The sequence below is a fragment of the Penaeus vannamei genome, chromosome 9, assembly GCF_042767895.1.
Source record: "Penaeus vannamei isolate JL-2024 chromosome 9, ASM4276789v1, whole genome shotgun sequence".
NCBI classification, from domain to species: Eukaryota; Metazoa; Arthropoda; class Malacostraca; order Decapoda; family Penaeidae; genus Penaeus; species Penaeus vannamei.
Genome location: NC_091557.1, coordinates 8,239,418 through 8,246,917, shown reverse-complemented (window position 1 = coordinate 8,246,917; position 7,500 = coordinate 8,239,418). Strand labels below are relative to the sequence as shown.

General features: G+C 45.3%; 1 protein-coding gene across 1 annotated transcript in view; it reads left to right on the top strand.

The window, feature by feature from the left end:
- Positions 1 to 3,456: 3,456 nt before the first annotated feature.
- LOC113828251 (protein sprouty) overlaps positions 3,457 to 7,500 on the top strand; it is a 14,604-nt gene continuing 10,560 nt past the window's right edge. Inside the window, exon 1 of the mRNA XM_027381189.2 lies at positions 3,457 to 3,613. The gene's annotated coding sequence lies outside the window, so the exon portion shown is untranslated. The remainder of the gene's footprint in view (positions 3,614 to 7,500) is intronic.

Here is a 7,500-nt window from a genome sequence, read left to right as displayed (position 1 = left end):
TTATTATTATCACTACTATTTTTATTGTTACTGTTCTTATCATAATAATTAACGTGACTCAAATTATTCTTATTTTCCTTATTATTATCATTACCATTGTTATTGTCATTATTATTACTATTGCCATTGTTATTGTTATTATTATTACTATTACCATTATTATTTTTATCATTACTATCATTATCATCATTATCATTATCAGTATTATCATCATATTTAGTAGTAGTGGTGGTGATGGTAATAATAGTAGTACTAGTAGTAGTAGTAGTAGTAGTAGAAGTAGAAGTAGTAGTAGTAAGTAATAGTATCATCCCCATCATTATTATCATTGAACTTATTACTATCATTATCATTGCAATTATCAATATCATCGTCATTTTTACTGTCATTACTATCTTGAATATTACTATTGCCATCATTTTCATTGTCATTAATTAGTATATGGATCATTATCGTTTATATTAATATCAACAGTGTCTCTTGATAAGAACGATATCAATTATCATTATAATTATTGGCATTACTATTATTTTTACTTGCACTATCACCATTATCACCATTACTATTACACTCTCACTATAATTAATATTTTTATAACCATTGCTACTATTATTATCATCACAAATACACACAGTAATAAAAATAATAATTATTTATGGATTTAGTAATTAAGGAAACATGGTAGTGAAGATGATGAAAATATCACCGTTATTGTTGATTTTATTGCAAGTATGGTGATGATTGCGACGATTAACACTGCAATTTGTTTTGTGCAATTACGATTTCTAATGGCCAAAATAGTCATCATTGCAATAGTCATGAAGGCCACACAGCGAGAAGGCACTCGTGTGATTATTAATATCATCATCATTTTTGTGACACGTCTTGGTGCGAACATTTTCCTCGCTGTCATGTCAGTCATCGCAACTTCCTTTGAACCCTTTCTCTAACGAAAATGGAAAAGTCTTGCTCTTTCCGCTCCTCTCCTTCGCCTCCGCCCCTCACCCCCCCCCTCCCCCACCTCCTCTTAACCCTACTACCCCCACCTCCGACTGCCCGACCCATGAACCCGCCTCCCCACCCCGCTACCCCTCCCCTCCCCTCCCTCTTGCACTAGCATCACAAGGAAATTAATCCAACCGAAAAATTCCCGCGCTGGCAACTCTACGCAGCCTTCCCCCCCACCTCCCCCTTCACCCAACCCTTAGCTCCGGTGACGTCACGGCCCACTTCCGGTCCCTTGACGAGCATATCATTTCTCAACACCAACAACCAACCACACATTCCGTTCATCCACGTATTCTGGTCATCCAAGTGTTGCAACCGGCACCAGACGCCTCCATTCATAAAAGCTTTCATTTCATTCATGGAAGACTTAAATGATAAATTTTCACTATCGGGAAGCAATTTTGTTTTCGTTCCTCGCTAATGAAGGCCTATGAATCGAATATTTCTGTCTATCTTTTACGTTTTTTTTTTAATGTATATTCTTTTTTCATTATTATTATCTATGTTGTCGGGTCGTATTCATTATCATCTGTTAATTGCACTTTGATTTCCGTTGTCTCCAGTTTCCGGCCCTTTTTCATTCGTATTATCGATTAATTTGATTTATGTTTCCTTGCCACTCGCTTAGACTTGCCTGTCATTCATCATTATTGCTTATTGCAGACAGTATATGTCGGTACATTCGCACGAAAGCTAAATTTTCTCCGAAACACGAACATTCACACACACACACACACTCTCTCTCTGTCTATCTATCTCTCTTTCTCTCTCTGCCTGTCTCTCTCTCTCTCTCTCTCTCTCTCTCTCTCTCTCTCTCTCTCTCTCTCTCTCTCTCTCTCTCTCTCTCTCTCTCTCTCTCTCTCTCACACACACACACACACACACACACGCAACTTGCACATGCACCAGACACCCACGTACAGCACCTAACCCGTTTCCGTCCGTTTCCCACACCCAGCCCGTCTCCCAACACCCGTCACTTTAACTACGCCGTCATTCATACGTATCATGTTTGCGTGTGTATCGCACCCACACAAGATGTACCCCGCTGCAAAATCTTCTTCGCCCCCCCACCCCCCACCCCCCTCTTCTCCTCCTCCCTCCGAAAATCGTCTCACAGCTGGTTTGAGGAGAAAAAATATTCCATAAGATGTGAATGACATATTCTATTGGATGGAAGTGGTAAATTGGCCTCAATGTGTAGGTGGTCGGATGTGTGAGTGTCTTTTTTAAGTGTGCGCTTTTGTCTTATATGATTTTTTTTTTTTTTTTTTTTTTTTTGGATTGAAGATAGTGATTGTGTGACGTTTGAGAAGATTTTATAGAAGATTTTTTTTTTTTTTTGCGTACTTCAAAGAGGAGAGAAACTTTGACTAAATCCATCAATGAAAGAATATTATGGCGATTTTGTAATGTATAAACTATATTCATATGGCAAAATTTCATATATCCCCAAATGGATAAATAATATACATATATACATATATATATCGAACAATGTTTTTTTTTTTTTACTAGAACGGCAAAGTGACAGCACTATATATTATTATATCGATCTTCAGGACCCCTCGTCACGTGACCGGCCGCAACCCAGCCTCATCTTCCAGCGAATAAGTTCCTTCCCAGTAATGCTGAGGTCGACTGAGGTTGTGGCATGACGATATGGTGAATGAGTCAGCAGCGAGCCACGGCACCTCCTTCAGATATGCGCATTAATAGTTGGCGCACCCTTCCTTGTACGACTATTTGTGTGTCTCCTCGCTCGCCCCCCCTCCCTCCCGCTCCCCCTCCCCCCTATCCTGTTTTGGCGTGGGGGTCATCGAGGCTGTGTTGTATGTTTTGGCTTATCTCGGGCCCATGACGGTTGTGCCGAGTGCCCATGATGTGTTGAATGTGCACGGAATGCTCTCAGAATGTGGCCCGATGTCAAAGTGGCGTATTTACGCAATTCTAGCCGTAGAGGGAAATTTCCTCGTACGTCTGGCAGCGCGGGATTCGCTCTTATGAATGAAACTGACGCTTGTTGCTTCTAGCCCCAACCTCTCTCTATTTTGTGGGGAAATTCACACTTTTCTGTTTTGCGGGCTTACGGTAATACGTTTTATCGAGTTAATGGGCTCATTCATTTATTCTTTTGGGAAATGTGATAAAACAAGGATACAGGGATTTATAATGAATTGGAGATTTTAGCAAAGATAGTATTAAAAACAGCTTACATTCAGTATTTCATCGTTATGTAAATCACCTGAAAAAGAAATGGCCTACGAAAAGGTGATTTCATGCACATTCTTTAGCGAGACATTCAGTACATACATAACAAGCATACTCCCAAAGTAATTCAATAATTATTCACTATGCGTGTAGCGACGATGAGGATGTGAGGTGTGTCCTCCCCCTCGGCTGCGCAAATGGCCTCGCCCGGCTCGCCTAGGCTGCGCTGACGCTCAGGGTCCATATTTGGTCCAACTGTGAGAGGGTGAACACTCCTGCCGTGCGCTCCTAAGGATTATAATCGACATTTCGGATTAACTCTCTTCATATTTGCGCGTCCTCTGTCCAATCTTCAATTCTGGATTTACCTACTGATGAGAATTTGTGGAAATAGGTAAGTTTTTATCAAGAGACGTGGTGTAGAAGTGAGCAGCCATTTCATTCAATGTTGGTGAGCAGTTGAGGCTCATTCATAAAAACCTGAAGCTTTCTAGGCCGTGATTCAACAACCACCACGAAGGACCTGCAACACTTTAGACACAAGTTCTCCGACGTATCGTGCCTCAAGCGACATTGGAAGTATCGCAAGCGAGTGGCGGAGTGTGTACCAGTGGTAGAAAAGTGGTGAAAATGTGGCATGTGTTGGTGGTGGTGGGGCAGACCTGCGCCCGAGACCGCCTGTGCTCGACCTGGGGGAACCTCGACCAGGCGGGGAGTACTACGACAGCACCGACCTGGGGACAGTGCGAGGACCTTCCCTGCCCCTTGCCCAGTGTGTGACAGTGAGCAAACCGAGTGCGGGGCAGCGAGGGCGAAGGGCGCAGCGGGTTTACGTAAGGGAGGAGCAGCTCGAAAAGCCGAGGTTGGTGCCACAGCCGCCGTTCGAGGAGCTCTCCTCAGGGCGCGGGGAAGGGAGCCGTCTGTGAACTGGAATTGAGCTTTCAGGAATGGTACGCCAAGCCAGGATGGAATATATATTACCTGACAACACTTCCTGAAAGTGGTGAATCAATGAATAGTTGTGGTGTGCTACAGAACGGGCTCGGAAGGCCAGCAATGTGTGCTTATTGTACAGTGTGTGTATTTATTACTTCGTAATTTATGAATTTAACAATTCCATGATTCTTGCAACAATGATAAATGTTCGTAAACCGTGGAATTAACCGTGCACTGTGAAGTCCAGTGACACGCAGCGCCAGGGAGGGCGGGTGAATGGAAGTGCACTTGCCAAGCCCCTCGCGTCTCGTCCCTAGAGACTACAGTCGCAGGGCCCGAGGAACACCAAGGCGGAGGGCCAGGACTTCGAGAAGGAGGCGCGGCCGAAGGAGGTGCTGGAGGGCGAGCGGAGTGGAGAGGAGGTCCCGGGTCGCAGAGGAGGATCTGCCGTGGGTGTCGCGGGCGTGCGTGGCCAGGCAGACGAGGCAGGGTGTCGCCAGCGCGGTTTCTCCCGTGCCCGAAGGAAGGCTGATGAGATATACGCAAATTTCTCCCTGGTGGAGCAGAGACGCGCAGGATCCGGCATCCAGCGAGGCTTCTCTTCACCACTACGAGGTTGGGCCATAAGGCTCAAAATCCCCGTGCGTTTGAAATGGCTGCTCACCCTTACATACATCTCGATGCTTTTGTATTTTTCATTTGTAATCTTGTAATTTGATGCGTATTGATTGACTGAGTAATACCCAATCAATGAACTCTGATTATCAGTTAGGTTGATCTGCAAGTCACTTAGAAGCCGCAACGAAAGTTTGAGTTCGATGTTGAGTTCACTTTGAAATGTTTTTCTAGGTACTATTGCATGCACAATAATGTATTTGTCAAAGTTTACGTTGATTATTCTTTCGGGATGGAGGAGTTGTTGTATTTATTTGGTATGTTTTAACAGTCGGATGTAATGTTAGTTTGTTCCTGTGCTGTGTCGCTACGTGGTCATATTTCAGTGGCACTGGATGGCACTGCTTCGCGAACCCAGGCGTGTTTATATTGTGCTTACTGAGAAACATGCTTGCAATGTTTTGGGACAAATAGATTAGATTTCCCAGCGTTGCTCCCCAGTCCTCGTGGCACGTAACCAGCGCTTCCGGCGCACGTGCGGGCGGAGGCTCTGCTGTTGCCCCTCGCCCTGTTATTGTGGCGGATTTTAAAGGTTATGAGCATGTATGAGTGCGAGTATGTATGCATGTGTCTAGTAAGGGGAGAGACAGGCAAGGCCACACAGTCTTCACACTGCCAGTCTCGCCGAGCCACCGGCCTCTGAGAACTCCATGAGATGCCACATGTCGGCCGTGGCTTCAATCCGCGGGTTAGTTTTTATCTTGTGTTTATCGGGATTGATGCGTGTTACCGTTACGTACCCCTGATCGGAGGATAGAACTCGGTCGAGACAGTCATGACTTGGGTATGTGTCGAGTGCAAAGTCGATTCGAGGGAGGTGCTGGTATTTCGAACTCGACATATGGCGACAGCGACTGTTCGTGTGGTCTTGCCATATGGAGGCATTTTGTCTTTTCTATCTCCCAAAGCTTGCCATTCACAGTCCGCTAAAGGCTGATAAGTGTGACGTCATTAGTTTGACCTCGTCCACACCAAGACTGTGTATTTTGTTGGGAACCAAATGAATCTCACTCTTGAAATGGGCCGCAGTTTATGAATGGGGCTGAGTCCGCTCTCGCACCCTTGGTTGTACGGAGCAACAGGCAGCCATTGCTTCACCGCGACAAGTGTTTTTCGCGAAAGTTTAGTTTGGGATTTTTGTGGGAGTTGCCGCTTTTTTTATTGCAGAAATTCGTTGCATTCTTGATTTCCTTGCCATTTCGAGTTTGCCGAGGTGGCCCGCGGGTCGGAGGCGCTTCACCCTGCTTCCACGGATTGTGCACGTGTTTGCGAGCCTGGAAGGGTACGAAGTCTGATTGACCTGGCGAGACTACAGGCGTTTATCAGGCCGCTAGATAAGGCATTTGCCATTCATGAAACCACGTGGGAAAAGAGGGAGAAACGTGTCAAGTTTACCCGGGGAAAGAAGGTCACACTTCCAGGCCGTCGACGGTACGCGAACGCCAGCGGAAGGCGTTAGCTCTGTCAGGAATTATTTTCCATACCGCTACGTCTTAGTTACTTATTCTTATGTATCAAATGCATCCAAGAACAAGTGCTCTGGCTTCGACTCATTAGCATACCCTTGGCCTTCGGATGAGTCTCAATGAGCAAAATTCACGCAAATGGAGGAAGGAACCGCCTCCTCGCCCATTCCCCGTGTCCTGTTTCGAGCTCGAGGCATCAGGGTCGTGTGAAGTGTTTATGGGCGGCAGGTGTTCCGATCTCCCGACGTTTTTGGAAAGTCTGGCGAGTTTGTGCGGTACTCAGGACAGCTGGTAACCGGAGAGTTTGACCTAACCTTTGACCCAACCCCTGACCCTTTGTCGTCACCCGTCACCCAGGATCTCAAATCGTATTCTGGCGACCCTTCTGTTGTCATTTCCAACCATGAATGTATATATACATATATATACATATATATATATATATATATATATATATATATATATATATATATATATATATATATTAGCATGTACATAATGTGTGTGTGTGTGTGTGTGTGTGTGTGTGTGTGTGTGTGTGTGTGTGTGTGTGTGTGTGTGTGTGTGTGTGTGTGTGTGTGTGTGTGTGTGTGTGTGTTTACCATCTCTCATTTCTATACCAAATATAACATGTCAGAATTTAGTGAAGATGACGTAGATCTTAGAAGAAAGCTCTTTTGTAATACTTTCAAGAGAAACGTATAGTAAAGTAGACAGAGAGTGAGAAATTGTTTTATATCATGGAGAAGAGGGATGGTGAGAGAGAGAGAGAGAGAGAGAGAGAGAGAGAGAGAGAGAGAGAGAGAGGAGAGAGAGAGAGAGAGAGAGAGAGAGAGAAGAGAGAGAGAGAGAGAGAGAAAGAGAAAGAAAGAGAGAGAAAGAGAGAGAGAGAGAGAGAGAGAGAGAGAGAGAGAGAGAGAGAGAGAGAGAGAGAGCCAGCCAGAGAGAGAGCGAGAAAGAGAGCGAGAAAGAGAGACAGAGAGAGAGAGAGAGAGTAAGAAAAAGAGAGAGAGAGACAGACAGACAGACAGAGATAGAGGGAAATAACGAGGAACGTAGACAGTCGAGACGGAATCCCCAAGGCGGGGGGGAGCGCGAGGAGGCAGGCGAGGGTGCAGGCGGCGACGAAGGCGCGGGAAGGGAGGAGGGGACCGGAAGTTCCCTTTGGCAGCAGTGCTTCTTCACATCCGGCGGGAACACCATT